Source organism: Haplochromis burtoni, unplaced genomic scaffold (genome assembly GCF_018398535.1).
Source record: "Haplochromis burtoni strain Fernald_Lab_line unplaced genomic scaffold, NCSU_Asbu1 Contig_44, whole genome shotgun sequence".
In the NCBI taxonomy this organism is placed as follows: Eukaryota; Metazoa; Chordata; class Actinopteri; order Cichliformes; family Cichlidae; genus Haplochromis; species Haplochromis burtoni.
Genome location: NW_024582405.1, coordinates 703908 through 723626, shown reverse-complemented (window position 1 = coordinate 723626; position 19719 = coordinate 703908). Strand labels below are relative to the sequence as shown.

Sequence of the window (19719 nt, the reverse complement as noted above, 5' to 3'; positions counted from 1 at the left end):
GAAGGTGCAAAGTGCACTCAATATCAGTGTCTCGGGCAGAGCAAACCTCTCTATCTCCACTTGATGTAATAACTGTTCACGGTGTCAGAAAAAGCAGGGGGAACCTGGAATCAATGTGTTATTTAAAGCAATAGAAGCCAGATCATTTGCTGTAATGTTTCACACGTTTCTGCAAGCTGAGTAGCAGCTTTGCAGTTCCACTAAACTACAGATCCATACATTAAAATTATATGTCCTAGAATTGTATTTTTTTTAATCAGTCACTGATTTAAATCCATTCTTGTTCTCATTATCTCACATTAATAATGCAATCCATAGTTTGCACTTGGGTCCATGAATTTTCAATTTATCTTTAAGAAGACTTTTCATTTTTGAATCTTTTTTATGCATTTGGATTAGTGCAGCAACAAATTCTTATAAATTCTTATAATAAATTATAAATTCTTTTAATTGTCAGTTAGGGCTGGCCTTGGATCTTGAGCCCACATTTTGTGCTGGTGTAAGTTATGATAAGATAAACTAGTCAAAGTAGACAATGGCAGTGTCAGAAGTCAATTTCAGAAGTTAAGACAAATAGAAAAATTTTTTTTTTGCATTGAACTTTGCCTACATTATTACTCACCATACCAAGGGTATTATAGCTAGCTAAAACTAAAATAAAAAATAAAAGTAGATGTGAAAAAAAAATTAATTCACAGAAATGAAAATGGAAAAGTGGAAAATTAACAAATAAAATCATAGAGGTAATATGCTTAGTGTTAGTATCTGTTAAAATGTTGAATGGCCTTAATTTCTATAGCGCTTTACTTGCTCCCTATGGACCCCTAAGCGCTTCACACTAGATTCAGTCATTCACACACACATTCACACACTGGTGATGGCAGCTACATTGTAGCCACAGCTGCCCTGGGGTGCACTGACATAGACGAGGCTGCCGGACACTGGCGCCACCGGGCCCTCTGACCACCACCAGTAGGCAATGGGTGAAAAATCTTGCCCAAGGACACAATGACCGAGACTGTCAGAGCCGGGACTCAAACCGGCAACCTTCCAATTACATGACGAACTGCCAACTCTTGATCCACGATCGCCCCTATTGTGGCGAACTAATGTTTAGTTTGGTAAACATTTAATAATAACTTGCTTAAAGAGGGACTGATTAAATGTCCCTCTTTAGGCAACTGACCCGATGTCCACATCGGGTCAGTTGGAGGCGCAGTCGAAAGATTGCAGCGCTCCCAGATCAGATGTACACACTGGAACTCTTTCCCATGTTGCTGTCTGTGTTTATTGTGCTATGGTGTGTTGATATCTGTGCATTCCTGTATTATCCTTCTGTGTTACACATTTCGATGTTTCGATGTGTTTTCCTCGCTACCTAGCCTGACCTGTCTCCCCAATGTGATGTTTGTGTATTGTATGTACGGTCGGCAAGGTCTGTCATCTCGGTTGTGGGAAAAAGACCTGCAAATGACAAATAAAGGCTATCTCATCTCATCAAATGTCTGCTAAATCTAACCTCTGACATATCCCCTCAATGCAAAAATAATTAAAAAGACTAAAACTAAACACCAAAACTGATGAAAGACTTCTTGTCCTTTAGCAGGCGACCAGCGGTGGTGGTCGGCCGCGCAACCAGTACGCTGCCGTAGGTGCCGAAGAAGAACTGAAGAAGCTTCTCGGATGAGAGGTGAAACGTCTTCAAGCAACTCAAAGAAGTCCAGACACTTTTCTTTCCAAGCTCCTTAGACTACGATGACCTGGATGACTGAGAACCCTTACAGACTGATGACAGACAATGTAAATCTAAACATTTTCCCAAAGAAAACTGTGGGAAACTGACTGACAGTTATTCAGTTCAAAAAGTAAAAACTAATTAGAAAATATAAAAACTATACTAACTGGTTCAAACTAAGACTGTTTCCAGTAGATTAGGAGTTCCAGCACAGTTACAGTAACAGTGTGTGTGTTACAAATAGTGATCAAATTAACAGGCCTTTAGAATCAATTTTACACTAAAGTACACACTCAGAGTCCCATGTAAACAACACGTCAAACACACGTAATGATATAGAACGTGCAGCAAAAACCAGGAAGGTGTCTTACTTAAGATGGAGTACACTACATGAAAAAAAATCTCTATTAGTCACCATGATGACTGAAGCCATGAAAAACACAGATTTGTGCTATTTTATGAGTCTGTGACATAGCATTTATATGTAATCTTGAATTACATGAAGATCAGACCAAATTTTATGGTAATCAATGCAGAAATCGTGATACTAGTCTTTGAAGTTTTTCCTGAATTGTAAGTACATAAAACAGTATATGCTTACAGTTGTACTTGCATGCAACCGTAAGTACATACAGCCATATAAAGACAGCTATGAAAAGCTATTTCTTTAGAGAAATGATGCATTCCCTGATGGTGAGGCGATCACAGTGGTGTGCTGATAAAGAACACAACTGCTTTAAGTGGAGTTATAGGGATTAGCTCATTAGGCTAAATCAGCTAATTACATGGAGATTTTGTTACCGTTCCTCCAGCTAATTAATTGGAATGACTACCACCACTGTGTTCAGGAAATGAGTCTACTCAGAGCAGATGAGGCAAAATAGAAAACACTACATCAGGCACTTTTGGATGCACCTGAGAGGTAGAAGCAACTAAGTGCGAGTTTGTATCCACTTTCTCTTTCCATTATAGCACCGTAGGCAAGAAAAAGACCAACCTCCTAATTTTCACTTGCAGAGAAAAGCATGACAAAGAAGAGAGTTTGGGAACGTAACATTTTTATTCTCCGGTGTTTAATTTAGCAACACACTGTACAGTAACAAGTGAGAAAGTAAGAAAGACTCCAAATCTCATGAACTGCATTGTATATTTACAGTAGCATTTGTTGTTTTAATAACCTTAGATGGATGGTAATTGCAAAAATGCTTGTGGTTCACAATAGAAAATAAGTAAAAGTAATTAAAAAATAAATAATAAATAATTATCAGTTTGTGTCACAAATTGCAGTTCGCCTGGACTGTGAGTGGAAGAGAACCCAAAGTGGAGGATGCCAGAGGCACAGTTTACAGCAACACATTTCAATAGCTTTCAGTGCTGACAATCATTACAAAGGGCCAGACACAAAGGGAAGCCAGGAAGATCACAGAGCGAGACAGGCAGACAAATCAGAAGACACGACAGAGACAAAGAGAGTGACAGGACTATTTATACACAAAGACGGGATGGTATTTGGGACTGGAAATAGGAGCATAACAAGACAGAGTTACAGTTATTATGAATAAAGTTAGTAAAAAAAAAACCTAGAGAAAGTATTTTTTTACCCTGCTCATGACATTGTTTTTGTTGTAACATGCTGAAATGCACTGTCATATAAATACCAGCTAGCAATAGAAATCATAGGCTGCAGTCCCAGACTCTGACAGAAATCCCCACCCTCCTGAGGACACGTGCAAAGGTCTTTTAGCATTTAACCACAAACACAAAGCCACCAATACAAAGCAAAGTTTGACAACCTGCACAAAGTGACTCCAAAGCACTCGACACTGATTCTACAGTAGAAACATTTGCAAGTAGACATGGAGGGTACAATACTGTAATCATGACTCCTAATACTGTACATGCCTCTGTTACCTGTAGAAAATTAGGGTCTGACTGGTCAGCTTTAACTCTGCTTCATCACTCGAGGTTCTTCTTCACCTCTGTGTTATCATGCTGGCCGCGCAGATGTTTGCAAGGAGCTGATCGTGTGTAGCAGTACAAAGACAGTTATTTCTGCCACTTGGCTCTTTAACAAAGTGGGAAACGACACAAACTTTTTGTCCTTTTGTTCACTAAAAATAAAGGAAATGTCCTCCACCCTGCACACAAACTGAAATCAGTTGCAAGTGCGCTGAATTAAAAAGGCATGTTTGATGTTTTTCTTTATTCTTTCTATATGCCCATCTTGCAGAAAGTTGAAGAAACTTTGTAACACAAACAATGGCATAACTGCAACTGTATGTGATGACTAAATTTATTAGAGCTGTGTGATAACTCCCTTTCTAAAAATCCAGTCATTTTGGACAGATCCCCATGTGGAGCACTGGAAAGTTTATTTTTAAGTTGCTAAATGATTAACAGGTTATCACAGGAGGAATGGCACTGCGGGCGCACACATACTGACGGTCACTTTGGCTTACTGGTCTTTGGGTTCGCAAAGAGACCTGCAGAGAAAGACTGATTAGTCCAGGGGAACATGTTACCTGGCTTAAATAGTCTGCTTCTAAATGCACTGATGAGTCGCGTGTGAGCTGATTAACTGAATTCAGGTGAGTAACTGGCGGTTATGCAGGGAAACCAGAATGGAGTCACCTGGGAAAAATGGTAAACAACAAACGCTCACAAAACCAGATACATACACACTGCCTGAGAGAGAGAACCAAACCAAGAGCACAGGGGAGAAGATGCAGTACAGTAACATTTTAAACTCAGTACTTTTGAAGGCAGTCTAAACCAGGGATGTTGGTTAATTGGCTTTTTTTAAGGTGAACTCTATTTTTTCGCATTTGACTACATCTTTGTAGTAGAGAGTTAAAAAACAGGAACTTTCTGTCATTAATTGCTTATGTGTTGCTTTTACTTTGGTGTAGTGTGAATGGTCATAAAAATGTTTAAAAAGCTGTAAAACCTATGGAAATCAAGTAAAAAGTCGAAAATGTTTGCCCTCTTCCACAATGTCCATAGCTGTCCAGTGGGCCAGATTGAAATCTTTGGTGGGCACATTCAGGCCCCCCAGGCCTTATGGTTGCTTTTGACACACCTGGTTGGGGGAAGTAAAACAAAAAACAAGACACAAGAACCAAATAAGTATCAAAATACAACAGGAAATGAACAAAATGCATGCAACAAAACAGCAGAAAACATGAAGAACAAAACTCATCCTCAGACGAACAGACTCTGCAATATAACAAGGAAACAAAGTAACAATGAAATAGTAAAGAAACAATAACAGTAATGCAAAACTTCACTGGAACGGAAATGAATCTAAACTTAACAAAAACCAGCATTAAATCTGGAGACCTTTACCTTTTCAAATCTGAAGCATATCTTTGCATTGTTTAACTTTAAACTGAATATTTTTTTTTACATTAAACAAATCTTCATCAACCTGCTCAGTGTTTATTTTCATCAGTCATCTTCACTCTGTTCAGTATCCTCTCACCCTAACCAAATGATGACTGCTTCCCCCCACAGTTTCCTTTCTGTTAAATATTTTACTAACACCAAGCTGAAAGAAGATTCTTGTTTTTCACTCCATAATACTGCAAGTACTTGACTTTATAATGTAAAGGTATATTATGTTGTGATTGTGAGTTTATATCCTGCAGCTATTAAAACCCAAATAAACTGAATTAACAGACAGAGAAGTAACAAAGCAAATATCACCTCTTGAAACGTGCGAACCAGGTAATGTTTTGTAATTTTGCTTAAAAAATGCCTTCAGTGGTTATTCAAATAGCACCATTTAATAAATGTTTTAGTCATATTTAATAACTCTGGGTCTCCTTTCTGTTATAGATACCAGATATAGATAGATAAACCTCAAGTGGCAGCGAATGATAACGAGCTGAATTTTTAAAAGCTTGAAGGACTTCATTAAATCACCGAGTGACATTAAAGTTTCTACTTTGACAAAGTGCTTATTTGCTGCTGCTTCGGAGGTCACTTTAACTTTTTGCTCTAATGTTTCACTGTGTCGCCTTCTTCCCCCTGGAGACCATTTCCAATGAATGATGAGCGACCGACTACTGCAAATGAATTTTGGCACACTGAGCTAACCAACATCATCTCGCGTAGAGGATGCACCTGCGCTTAAGCCAATTATGCTCATTCACTTCAAAAACAAATGACTCATTATGGGAACACTGCATCCAGTAAGGCCAGGAAAAACAATAAATGAAAAGTGTTTACTGTTTATCTGGGTGTGCAGCTGAAAACAGGCAGGACAAAAAGTGTAGTTTATAAAAACCATTTAGGAAAGATTTTAGACTCGAAACGAGAAAAACAACAGCGAGAGAAAGAGCGCGGCTGCATTTCTTTGATGCTGTGTTCATTACAGCCTCTTCCTGACCTGTTGAATAGGTGCCTCTGTGAGCCAGGTGTAACCACACAGCTCCCACTCTCACAGCATGGAAAGCGTCTAACCTTGAAGGCACTCAAGCTGTAAATTGACAGTCAAAACACTGCTGGCTTTTAAGCAGGATCTCGCAGACTCTAGTCTGGTCATTCGTTTAAACTTCTGTGAGACCGAAAAAACATAAAGAAAAAGAAAATGAGGAAGTAGCGAGTGAACTCAAAAACTAGCCCACAACAACTTAATGAAAGAAGTTGAAAGCTTAACCAGGAGCAGTGAGGCAAAGGGAGCGCTGGACAACACAAAGAAACACAAGTTAAACCAATAAGACACAGATAGGATGAGGAAGATTGGAACAGACTGTGCACTAAGTAGTAACACAATGTTCAGATGTTTAGACTGGCATGGAAATTATTTTATAGCTTCCAACAAAGTGAAGCCAATGAGGAAATCTATTCCGTCAACCTGCATTATTTCTAATGGCCAGCAGGGGGCGAGTTCTGCAGTTGCGTAAAGACTCAGCGATATATGCGAAACAGCCCTTAGATCCCTTCCCCCCAGTAAATGTTCTCCAGTTGAGTCAATGGGGTCAATCGCTGGTTTAAAGTCTTACTGAATGTAGCGTGATGTTTATTTTTGATAAATTATTGTCCTCTTCAGTGTCAAGATAATGGGTAGGCCTGCCTTGTGATTACCAGTCTGCAGGGTCCTTCGATTTCACATTTTGATCCACATGACTCTCAGGGCGTCTCAATTCTAAAAGCTAAAATTTGTAAACCAGAGTATGTCTGTCATTGTCAGACATGCCAGCCAGTGCAACAACCTGGGGACCAATCAACATCTTCTTTACATTACACTCAGTGTTTCAATTAACAATATTTTATTAATGTAGACACATTATAAGAGCTGCAATAAATCTTCAAGTCCTGGTTCTATCCTCTGAACCAAAGCCTAACTTTCTTTCTTTCTTTTGTTTATGCAGTTGCTGTGGTGATGTCTACATTTTCTTTATTAACTGAATTTTAGCCAACAATTTGTTTTCCACTGATGAAAATAGAAACCTTTTCTGAAAAACCTTTGGTGGGTATTGGGCATGTGGGGATATATATTACTGGTGCTTTCTGACCTTCCTGTCAGTTGTGGAAAATGCCTGCAAACCTCATGATGTCAACTGTGCAACACTTTGTGTTGCAGCCAGTGTCTCATAGGGTAGTTAGCCAGCACAGCTGCACTTTCAGTTATGTTTTGCAACGAAAGCAAAAACAATTCTATATGTTGGTAATATGCACTCATACTTTTGTATATGTGTTTTTGTGCATCTAGAAGCTGACCCATCGGAAATGGGAATTCTATGAATGAATGTGTTTGTCTGGCAAGGTGACCCCATCCAGTCGGTCCGTGAGGACCTGTGGACTCTTGTTCGCTCCATGCTTATAGACATTACAACTGTCTTCATGTCTAAATATCTTTTGGGCTTGTGGTAGCCTAGTGGAAGAAGTCACTGAGTCAAGAGCTTAAGCGTAGATAAATATGTCCGTCCCTCAACTTCTGACTGCGTTGTTGACCAGGGTGATACTACTGATATCACTGATTACTATTATATGTTATTATTTTTGCACTTACAGTCTGTGCATGTGTCTATGAGAGACGGGGAGCGTTGAGAAGTTGTGTTTGCTCTAGTACAAAGCGACGGTATCCTGGGGCCTGTCACAGAGTGGTTACACCTGTGATCACAGTGGCTACTGTATGTCACTATTTCATACATGCCAAGACCTTTGAACATGGATGCAGGGATACCTAAAGGTGTACTGGTTTGTGAATACAGTTTGTGATTGAACTCTCACTATTTTAGGAAAGATTATTAGGCCCAGCTCAGCCTTTTTGACGCATGTTGACCTCTCCATCTTTTTTTGTTTTGCCATCTTGTGTTTTGCCTTTGTGCGTTCCTCAAGGACAGCTTGGCTGCTGCTTGTCGAGAGTGCAGAAGTGCAGTGTGTTCCTTTATCTGAGGAGAGTTACAAAGAAAAACCTCTGTGGAATAATAAACATATGACCTGAATGATCATATCAGCTTTAACTTGTGTGTGCTCATCTGTCTTGGCCTTGATATCAAGTATTTCTATAAAAAAAAATCTATATTTTATAGGTTTTGTCCATAAATAAAAGAAATAGAAGATTATTTCTGCACCAGGCTGCATTTCGCCCACATTTCTGTAGCGCTAGTCAACCACAAAAATGTTTGTGAATTTGACTCACGATGGATGTTCCACTACATAGACCAAAGGCTCCAAGGGGTCAGGTGCAAACACAGCAAACATTACTTTACTTGTGTGATCTTGTGCACGTTAACATGATCATCAAAATGCCATCAGTTAGGTCAAAATATGAGTGGACAGACAGATGCTGAAGATAGACAGCGTGATTCATACAGCACACAGGCAGAGCGAAAGGGTTAACTCCAACTCTCACAGACCCAATCGCAGGTGCGGGTGGGTGGATGAAGAGCAAAGAATGAGGGAGAGTAGGGAAGGGAGAAAAAAATTTCAAATGTCTGGGTTTTCACACCGTTAATTTAGCCGTGCAGAGCCACATCGCACCATTCTCTCACTCTTCCTCGCTCCTGTCGGAAACATGCTAATTAAGGAAGCCGACTGACGTGAGCGAGGTTTAAAGGGTAATTAGCATAAAAATCCTACATGCTGTATTTTTACTTTCTCTAATCAACACCCTCACACGTACACGTTTTTCAGATGTGAGAAAGAGTGGTTTGACGCAATTAAAATGAAAATTAGCATCCATAAGGAGGGAGGAAGAGGGAGACGAGAAAAAAAATGTTCTTCCCTTGCATTATGTTGTTTGTCTCGCCGCTGCACTTTCTTAAGACTCACAAGAAAGAGAAACAGCAAATAATGTAATTGCTTTTACAAACGACAGACATGTTCGTCCACAGGAATGCGGCGTTCGCCGTGTGAGCTGCTGTCTCAGCCGTCGACTGACAGTCGTATCTTTGCATCTCATCGATTCGCGGCACTCGTCACGGTGAAAAATACTCTCGCTCCTAATGCAGTCTCTTGTGTGGTTTAAACAAAACACAATCTTCTCCAGCTAGATTGTACAAACACTGGCTAACACTTTATTTAAAGTGGTGCTTAGAAGGCACTGAAACACTGTAAGTGCATTATAAACACATTGTAAGTGCTTGATAATTATTATGGTCTGTGTTAACAACACATGTAAAAACACCACGGGTCTGGAAAGTATCTACATAATGGCACGGTATTAAAGTGAATGCAGTTCTCTGATGTTTTTGAAACCATTATGTTGGTCTTTGGTTTTAGGGCATCTAATCTCCTTGCATTTCTTCACACTGAAGCTCATATTCAGCACAACGCAGGTCTGAAAGAGAAGGCTTAGTCATTTCCCCTGTTTTCCTGCTTGGATTCGTTCCGCGTTGACCTATGCAATTCAGTTAAAAGGTATTACTGCTTTTACCCCCAGTTTGCTTTGGAAAAAAAAGCTATAAGCTCTGCTGAAAAGTCCAAAAAGGTCTCTGCAGGGTCAAGAAAAGACAAGCTGTGTTGAGGGTGAAAACAGTTATTCTGCACCATTCCTGCAACTCCCGGCTCATGGTGTAGTGTGCAGAATGTAATTTTTATCAGAGCTGTTGCTTTGGCTGCTGCTCTTCTTCGGGTCAGAACAATATCTTGCACTTCAGCTTCTGAGAAGCATGAGCAACAACACGTGAGGCACACATGTATTCAGAGACGAATGTTATTGCTTCAAAGTAAAAAGAAATATAGTTTGATCCCACACACATTCCAGCATTGCTTTAGTTATTTTTTGTTACATAATGCTTAAAAAAAATGAATCCCCAGCATATACTTTAGATGTTTAATAACAAATAATAATAATAATCAAGTAAGAATATTGACTGCATTTAACTGAATGCATGAAATTAATAAAGAAGGTTTTATTACTTCTAAGTCCATATATTTTAAAAAGCAAAGTAAAATTAATGTCAGCTTCGGGAAGCTATCAAGTAATTTTAGAAAGTTAATTTTCTCTATTAAGAATTCTAAATGATTTTAACATCTTAACTATGCTTTGTTTCTCCTCACAGAATAACATTTTTGTTTCTCTTTGCATTCCAATCATCCTACAAAGAACAAAGCAGAGGAGCATTTTAATCTTGGAGTGCCTTCTTTGAGCACCATATTGCCCCACACCTGGATGGCCCAAGGGGGAAAGGAGAACCCGTCAGCTCATCGAGAAAAAGGACGGGCATGGATGAGGGTTAAGGAGGAGGTGGAGGATCGAGGGGATGTCCTGTGAAGCCCTGAGGGATCCATATGCTCTGATGGCTCAAGCTAGTGACACCAATTGTTGCATTTGGCTAAGAAGTAGACTAAACTGGGTCAGTTTGCTATAGTCAAGAACTCAGAAGTTTCTGCAAGACTTCTGGTCTCAAGATGAAAAGGCCTTTAAAATCCCATGATTCCTGTTTACTTGCCATTGGAACCAGTTCTACAGCAAATATATAATCATGATTGCACATATGATATGACTAGCTGATGATATCCATTGGATCATGTTTAGCAAAGAGCTGTATAGTTTATACAGCTGCCTGAGCATGTATTCAATATATCAGTATAGAAGTTAAGAAAGTTCAATAGCAAAAAGTCTGTCAGCTGTTTGTTTCCTTAAAAATTTCCCACTCTATATAATCTCTCCATCTCATCTCTCCACAGTATTGAACCAAAAAAAAGGCACTTTCTGCCATTTAGGTGGAAGCAGAGCCTGTTAGTGGACATGTCCTCCATCTCAAGCGTGGGTCCAGACCTCTGAATCACCACCCACGCAGGCTTGATCAGTGATGACCCTTTGGTCCTCTGTTGCTGGATGTCTTTCTCCAAAGATGCCAACAACAAGAAACAACAACCTTTTCTTTTTTTAAAGAAAAAAGTTAAAATGGTCTAAAAACTAATTCCGCAGATAATTTAAACTGGAAACTAGAACAAACAGAAATATATCAAATACTGACGAAGAGCTTTTGTTTGGTTTTATATTTTGAGAAATGCATTTCTCTAGGAGAAAAACAAATGGCAAACGTAGATGTAACAGAGGTGTAAAGCTTTACTTTATCTTGCAAGAGGAGTAACAGCATGCAGAGAGTCTATGAAGAAACCCGAATTGTGGAAATCTGCCCATCACTTTTTATACACTTAGTCCCAGCAAAATGATTCACAGACCACGCTCCCTTCTAGATTTTTTCATATCATAGTTCATTTTTTGATACTGTAGCTCCTAGAGTACGTTCTACTTCATAGTTCATAGTTCATAGTGATTGTGGGGCGATCGTGGCTCAAGAGTTGGGAGTTCGCCTTGTAATCAAAAGGTTGCCGGTTCGAGCCCCGGCTTGGACAGTCTCGGTCATTGTGTCTGTGGGTAAGACACTTCAGCCGTTGCCTACTGGTGGTGGTCAGAGGGCCCGGTGGTGCCAGTGTCCGGCAGCCTCGCCTCTGTCAGTGCGCCCCAGGGTGGCTGTGGCTACAATGTAGCTTGCCATCACCAGTGTGTGTGGATAAACTGGATATGTAAAGCGCTTTGGGGTCCTTAGGGACTAGTAAAGCGCTATATAAATACAGGCCATTTACCATAGTTCGACTTTTGATCCTGTTATTCATGTTTGCAACACATCGGTTCACTGTTAATAAAGAGTTGCTCTTTGTTAATAAAGTTTTGTCTTCACGTTCAAACCTCACCTCCGTGTCTGGTTCTGGCTAACCCTGCCATAACAGTACTATGTTTAGCTGGTTCATTATCTATGGCAGGGGTCGGCAACCTGCGGCTCCGGAGCCGCATGCGGCTCTGTAGTCCATATAGTGCGGCTCTTCGTGGTTTGGGAAATTATTTTATTTTAATGTATTTTATTGATGTTAGTTTTTTTTTTAAACTTGTAGTTCTAAATTGAAAGACTATTGTGATATTGAAATATAAAAATACAATTATATTTTATCATTTTTTCATCGCTCAAAATAAGCGTCACACTCGCGGAAGCCAGTGTACCCGGCGAAACGCAGTGCATTTATCAAGACTTTCAACCCCAGGTAGGCCAATTATGGATCTTCAGATCCACATTATGTTGGCAGCTGTTCTCCATCGTGAACTATGTTAAAAACAAACACCGCTCACGCCTCACAGATGACAGCTTACAGTCCTGCGTAAAGGGGATAGGTAGAGCAGGTTATTCACTAACTGGAAGGTTGGTGGTTCGATCCCTTCCTGCTTCGGTCTGCATGCATAAGTATCCTTGAACTTCACCTCAGTCTGTCTTACACAAGCCAGGGCTCAGAGAAGGTTCCAGCACATATGGAACTTTCTAAAATGTAAACTTTTACCCTCATGGGCGCACCAACAATATTTGGTGCCAAGGTAACAGTCCTGCTATTGCGTCTACATCAGTAAACTTTTAATTACTGCTGTGATTATGCTGTACAAGCTACATTTGCATGCATTGCATTCAGTGTGTGTTTTAAGTTTGCATAAACATACAAAAAGTTAATCAAGCAAGTTACTCACCATATCAAATGTTAATACACTTGTAAATGGGCTTTCTTGGCTTCATTTGCTGGAACTCTAAAACTAATATTTTTGAAGTTTTCTGCCTCTATTCTGAAATAAATGAGAAAGTAAGGCCTGTGATACCAAGCAAAAATCTATCAGTTCCAACAAATGCAATGTTTTGTTACCATTTGATTCACTACAGCCACCACGAGGGGCTGACTGCACTCGTCTGACTATGAATCACTGAAGATCACAGATGGGCCCAGGCTCCAACAATGTGAGATGTGTAATTCTTTCAGAGTGACTTCATTGTCACGAACAAAAATATTATTTTCATTGACTTTCAATGCTGGTTTGCTTTGGTGGATCCTGTCCCTGTTTTGGAGTTGTCTCCACCAGATAGAAGCAACACCGCCTCTTGTATAGCTGCTACGTAGGCTGCTGGTCGTTGTCTAGGAAGTAAAGTGGTGATGATGTTGATGATGACATGACAACCCGAAGCACAGTGGGAGCAGTTGCCAAGACAATTATCACTTTCTGTGTCGGCGTCGGAGGTGTTAGACCCACCCAGCCCATCCCCATGCTGATGTCACTGTTACCACGGAGACTCCATACAACCCCGACAGGGGAGTGTGTGGGCTACTCGTAGTGTTACCATCCCCCTTATCCCCCATGTTCCTTTTCCAAATGCCACCACCCTCTCCCCCACTGTCCTCAGCCCATCTTATCACCCTGTGCCATCTCCCTCAGAGCTGACTGCCATCTGTGCTCTGAGAAACACTCCCCATTTGTTTAGTTTCTTTTCCTTCTATATTTCTCCATCTTCTGACCTCCAGGATGTTGCCGTATCTCAAGCTCTTTCATGACACCCTCAAATAAGCCTGCATTAGTCCACAGATCCCCCTACATTTGATGAGATTTCATCCAAAGCAGCCTTATGGGAGGATATTTGTTGATTTAGTATTAGGTTTCAAACTACACTGCACTGTATACCGAGGGATGAAAACTGTGATTTCTCACTCATATGCATTCTTTAACTGGGGTCAGTTCCACTCAATTAAATTATAGTGAATATTGTTTCTTTAGGGCCTCCCAGGAACCATTTCAAGTACCCTGGGGATTCCAAAATGCCACTTAGAAACCAACTGCAGCTGTGTACCGAGAGCAAGAGACAAGAGAGTTGCAACCTAAAACTAATGTTCTTTTCCTCCAAAGGGCTAAATGTAATAATAAGTCCTCCGGCACTTCTCTGCAGCTGTCAGAAAGATCAAGTTACAGCCCCATATGAGCAGGCACAGTACTTAGTGTGTGTTTTTGTGGAGGAGTTTGTTTCTCTCTGCATTTCTGCAAAGTATACTTAACTTGCTGAACTGCCATCTGCATATGTCTCTATATTAAATTTGGCAGCTTCAATGAGCCAAGTGTATGAGTTAAAATAATATTCGGTTACATATGATCTGTTTTTTTTTCTTACCTTATTATTACTGTTACCTTTATCACATTTTATTTTATCTCTAACCAATGTTTATCTTAGCTCCTTATCATCTTTTCTTTGTAAACTTATCTTTATCTTATTTCATCTTTATAGTTACATCTTTATTCACACACTATATTATGGAATGGTACCATGGGACAAAAAAGTGTTTCAGTAACAAGAGATCTATGATTTTAAACAATCTACTTTCAGTAAAACCTAATTGTACATAATTAAACAAGAGTCTTAGCTTTACCAACAGTTTTGTGAGGCTGCACTTAAGCATATCAGGGTATAGCACTAGCTACAGCTTGATGTTAATTGGGAGCTTTTCAACCATTCTCCGGTGACTGTAGTAGGGCGTGTTCCCTACATTTATGCTGTTTGCAGGCATATAGTTAATAGTTTTAAGGGATGTAGCTTTTCAGCTTGGGCAAATGAAACCAATGATGAAATGGCCAGCTGGAAACAGAATTAATCCAAAGTCGAGCACATTCTAGTTGGACAGTTGGAAAATCAAAGAAAAACTGGATTTGTTTTGCTACTTAGGTATAGCCATTCATGCATAACTAGCAATAGAGTGGCAACAAAAACATCTTTAGAGCATGATGGTACCACCACCGTGTTTGACAGTTGGTACAGTGTTCTTATCATTGTGGTGATTTCTCTCGTCTGACCTCAAAACCTTTCCCCAGAAGGCATTTGGCTTATGCACATGGACAGCTTCAAACTTCAGTTCAGCTTGAGGGTGATGATTTTGGAGCAAGCGCTTCTCCTTTCGATCAACACCCTCTGAGTCCACGGTGATGTAAAACTTTCTTCACTGTGGACAGTGACATCAGTGTTCTAGCAATTCAGTTTTATTCATGTAGCACCAAATCACAACAAGAGTTGCCTCAATATTATAAGATAAAGAACCTACAGTAATACACTCAGCAGTTTACAGTTCTTGTTTGTTCCTGAACATCCTAACCAATTTTCTCTCATCCATGGGTGACAGTTTGGGTCAAATTGGCGACCTATTGGAATAACTTGTTCTCTACTTATATACAATTGTTTGACATTTTCAGGGCCACTTAGGCTGATTGAACTAAAAAGCAAGACTCAGGACTCAGGATAAGACTAAAAGTTTAAAAGATTTAGTGTAAGCACAAAAAGGAAACGATGGGTCAGGCAAAAATATTTTTGTTATTGAAGTCCCATGTTCTAGACAAACAGGCAGTTCCACAGTGGGAACCCAAGAAGAGTCCTTTCCCTGAAAGACACGGATGGATTTAATTCACACACAAACACAAACAGACAGAGGAGAGGAAAGATAGAGAAAGACAATGGCGAGCCACCACAGGAGGACTGAAGGACCATGAACAAACTAATCTTGAACTTGATCTTGGAATCAGCAGTTGTTTCGAGATGGCTACAAGAGAGCTTTCCAACTTGTGTAACTATAAAATCGTCTTTCTTAGAAGTCAGTTCCTTACACGTTCCCATTTTTCTGAGTGTTGGTCAACCCAATTCTTGCTATCAAACAAATCATTTTTATGCTGGCAAAGAGAAACTACCAGTTGTAGTCAGTCACAATCACTAATGAGGAGTTAATAGGCCTTGGCCTTGTCAGGTTAAAGGACAATGTAGAAATTTTAGCACCACTTATTAAAAGGTTTTAGTGAGTTTATCGATATTTTTCAATCTGTATATATATTTTTAACCAAATTAGAGAAAATCCAGAATAAGTTCAAACTTGCATTCCCAGTTCTTGTTTTGCTGGTGTTGTTATTGTTTTTCTGTTTGAGCTAGGCCCTTCAAAATTTTTAGGGTGAACTGTAGCTCCATGAATGTAGACTCTGTGGAGTGTAGCAAAGTTCACATAGAATAATGGATGCTTGAGTTTCCAAACAATTGGTCCTAAAAAAAATGCATTTTCACCTTTTTCAAGGTATTTCTAAGATATAAATTTCATTCAATAATCATCTCAGTGATGTTCAGTCACGTCATTCAGCTGATATAACAGCATTTATTTGAAGAAATCACAGCACAGTACAAAAGCAAGTCAGTGCATGAGTTCGATTACCTAGATAGCTTCTGTCAAAGTTAATAAAACATGTTCTGCTGACTCATTTCTTTAATAGGAGAGTGTGATTAAAAGTCACTTGAATTCCTCATCCACCTTGACGGCACATCTACATCCAGTGTTGATATCAGGAACTTCAATCTTCTCAGTTATTTGTTGTAATCATATCCAGCACATATCCTCTCCTGGGGGTGCATAAATTGAATTAAAAATGTCTTGCTCTGCTTCTGAAACAATCTTTGGGTACCGTAGATAAATATGAGTATTTCAAAAAAAATCATATTGGGAAAATGAGAGAACACCATCACAAACTCTGAATATAATATTAGCAGAAGCTCGTTCTTTCTAAAAAAAAAAAAAAAAAAAAAAAAAACGAAATAAAAGAGGCAGTGTGGATTTGGTACATGGTGTCATACCTGGGGAATATCCCACTGAAGCTGAATGAAAATGTATGTCATTCAAACTTTACCATCTGTGAAACCATTCACCTGATTTGGACTGTTTCAAAATATCTGATGTTTCTTTGCATATCAGAGAATCCAACTGCAAAACTGTGGTTTCAAAAGGCCTCCAAAATCGGCTGGAGGAGATCACACATTTTTTTAGGGAACTCAAACATCCATCATTCTATGTTAACTTCAGTTACACTCCCGAGAGTGGAACTTATCTCTCATCTTGTGCCTATGTGTATATGCACACTAGCACATTCCAAGACCACAAAATAGTTGCACTGCAAAGGTTGCACACTGAACATTACAGGATGTACCAGGCCAAGCATACATCAGGATCACTTCCTCTTAGTGCCACTCTGTTCCTTAAGGACAGGCAGCCTCATTCAAGTGCTGTCACTTCTATTCCATCTATTCCTCTGATCCTTTCTGTAACGGCTAGTTAAATAGCCAGTAATGCCTTTTAGCCCGTTAGATGTTAGTGAGCCCAGACAGACTGGGATGGACATATGGAGGGAGTCTGGCAACCGACTCGCAGCCCTGATGCCAACTCTTCAAAAACATTCATACATTCTACCAGCCCATGAGCACACACACACACACACACACACACACACACACAACCACCACACACCACACACACACCACACACACCACCTACACAAATACACAAATCGTGTCTCTTTCGTATCTGTTGTCCAGAGCACTGAACCGGCCCCAACTTCCCGCTGTCCGATTATCTCAGAACCTGCTCCACATGAGCATTGTGCAAATTCTGGAACCTCCTCCATTTCCCATCATTCCTCTCCACCAAAGGCAGGCATCCAGGACGAAGGCTGGACAGCACATGCCCACTCAAAGAGAAGGAGGATTGGGACACTAGATGAAGGCAGAAGCGCTGAGCACGAAGCTTTGTTCAAAAAACAGTCCACTGTGGTACCCCCCCCCCCCCCCCCCCCCCCCCCCCCCCCCCTCCTCCCCACCCATGTCCGTCTCTATGTCTTCTGCCTTGCATGGGTGAGTGTCAGCTCATTGTGTGTGAATGTGTGTGCGTGATGTCTGGTGCCTGTGCTGACAGCTGGCCTAAAATCATTTCCAAGAGTCACAGGTTGAAGTCTGTGTGAAACAGAGAAGCATTGTTGAAGGCCAGACTGACAGTGAAACCACTCACTGTCTCTTTTCTCCAAGCATACCAATACAAAACAAATCCAGATTTCCCATATTGTTGTTACAACAATGACACCATCATACCGTGATAGTGTCGTTATTAAAAGGTGGTGTTGTTAAAGCTTTTTCTCTGAATGGCTTGTCCTGAAATCCGGTAAACTCTCACTACAGCTCCATCAAAGGTTTTAGGCTGAAGCATTTCAACAATAGTAATTCCTGACCTTGCAAATATTCAGAAATATCTCCATTTACCTTTAGAAAAATCTTACACGTCGAACGCTGCCAGCCTCAACTCAACAGCATACCTCTCAATGAATATGACAGGATCTAATATAGACAAAAAATAGATTCCTGTACAGTTCCTGTTCTTTTTTGTTTAATAGTGAAGCTAAAGCTATTCTGCAAATGGTGGAGTTATTGGCGCTAGATACGCTGGTGGAAATGCAAATCATTTGTACCATGTTTGTCTTCTGCAGTAAAGCTTTATCTGTAACCAATGAGGCAACAGAATTTATGGGGAAGGCAATGTGAAAAGCTGCCACGCTGAGGCTGTGTTGAAATATGGTGCACCTACGCAATCTTTGAGCGATATATCACATAAATCATATCATTGTGTTAGTTAAGCTTGCAAGTTCCAACTTGTGCAGACAGAAATGTTTTAATATAATTTAAAAATGAGTAGGGTTGGATTAATGGGAGGACAAAATAACCAGTTCAAAGACTCTCAGGGCTTTTACAAATTTTTCAAGCTTTAAGGGTCACATATAAAATCATTTTGTAAATCCAATCACCAAGAGAAAATCTGCTTCGGTGTTCCTGACCTTCAGACATTCAGAATTTATAAAATAAATTGCACTCAGAAAGTCGCCATAATAATGATCGTCGGTTAACTTAATGCTGTTTAAGTGGACCGATTAGAGTTTTGTTTGGGCACTTACACTAACTGGTCCAGCTTTTTAACTAATCGTCAATATAAATATCTAATCAGCCAATCAAAGAGCAGCAACTAAATTTTTTTAGGCAAGTAGACGTAATCAAGAAAACCTGCTGTATTTTAAACCAAGCATCAGGATTGAGAAAGGTAATATGAATGTGGTACGGTTGTTGGTGACAACTAGGTTAGTTAAAGTATTCCAGAAACTGCTAATCTACTGGGATTTTCTGCCACAACCATCTCTAGGGTTTAAAAAGTAAAGACATCCATGGAGTATCAGTTCTCTGAATCCTGTTGGGGAGGATGGGAAGACAGTTTTTTTCCCCTGAAATCAGAAGAAAACTCCCCATCACCACCAAGGCACTGCTGGGATTTGAACCCAGTATCTCCTGTTTACTAGACAGGCGCTTTAATCAACTAAGCCACCGCGCCCTTTGTTTTGTGTGATGTCAGTGATATTCCAGATTCAGTCATTTCACAGTTACAGCTGTGACCAGCAGGTTTTCAAGGCCGTGCCCCGCAGTACCTCTCTGAGCTTCTTCACCCCTACAAACCTTGTTGGTCTCTCAGGTCAGCTGACCACCTGCTCATGGAAGAACTGAGATCCAGGAGGAAGCTCAGATCGGACAGGGCCTTCTCTGTCATTGCTCCTAAATTATGGAATAATTGCCCTTGCACGTTTGAAAGTCCCCTTCACTGTCCACTTTTAAAACATATCTTCAAATCCATTTGTATTCCCAGTGAGACTTTGTTTTTCTTTTGGTTCTTCTTTTAGTTATTTGACCTTTTTAATCTATTTTATTTATATTGTACATATTTTTATTATTTAGCTCCAATGCACAGCACTTTATGTCAGCTGTGGTTGTCTTAAAGTGCTTCATAAATAAAGATGGAGCTGCTGTGATGCCATACCATCCACCTGCTGTTCAAAGAAT

The 19719-nt window shown here is 40.0% G+C and overlaps 1 non-coding gene across 1 annotated transcript; it reads right to left on the bottom strand.

The window, feature by feature from the left end:
• Positions 1 to 19142: 19142 nt before the first annotated feature.
• On the bottom strand, positions 19143 to 19216 carry trnat-agu. The gene has a single exon. It is a non-coding gene; the product is annotated as a tRNA-Thr (tRNA).
• Positions 19217 to 19719: the final 503 nt, after the last annotated feature.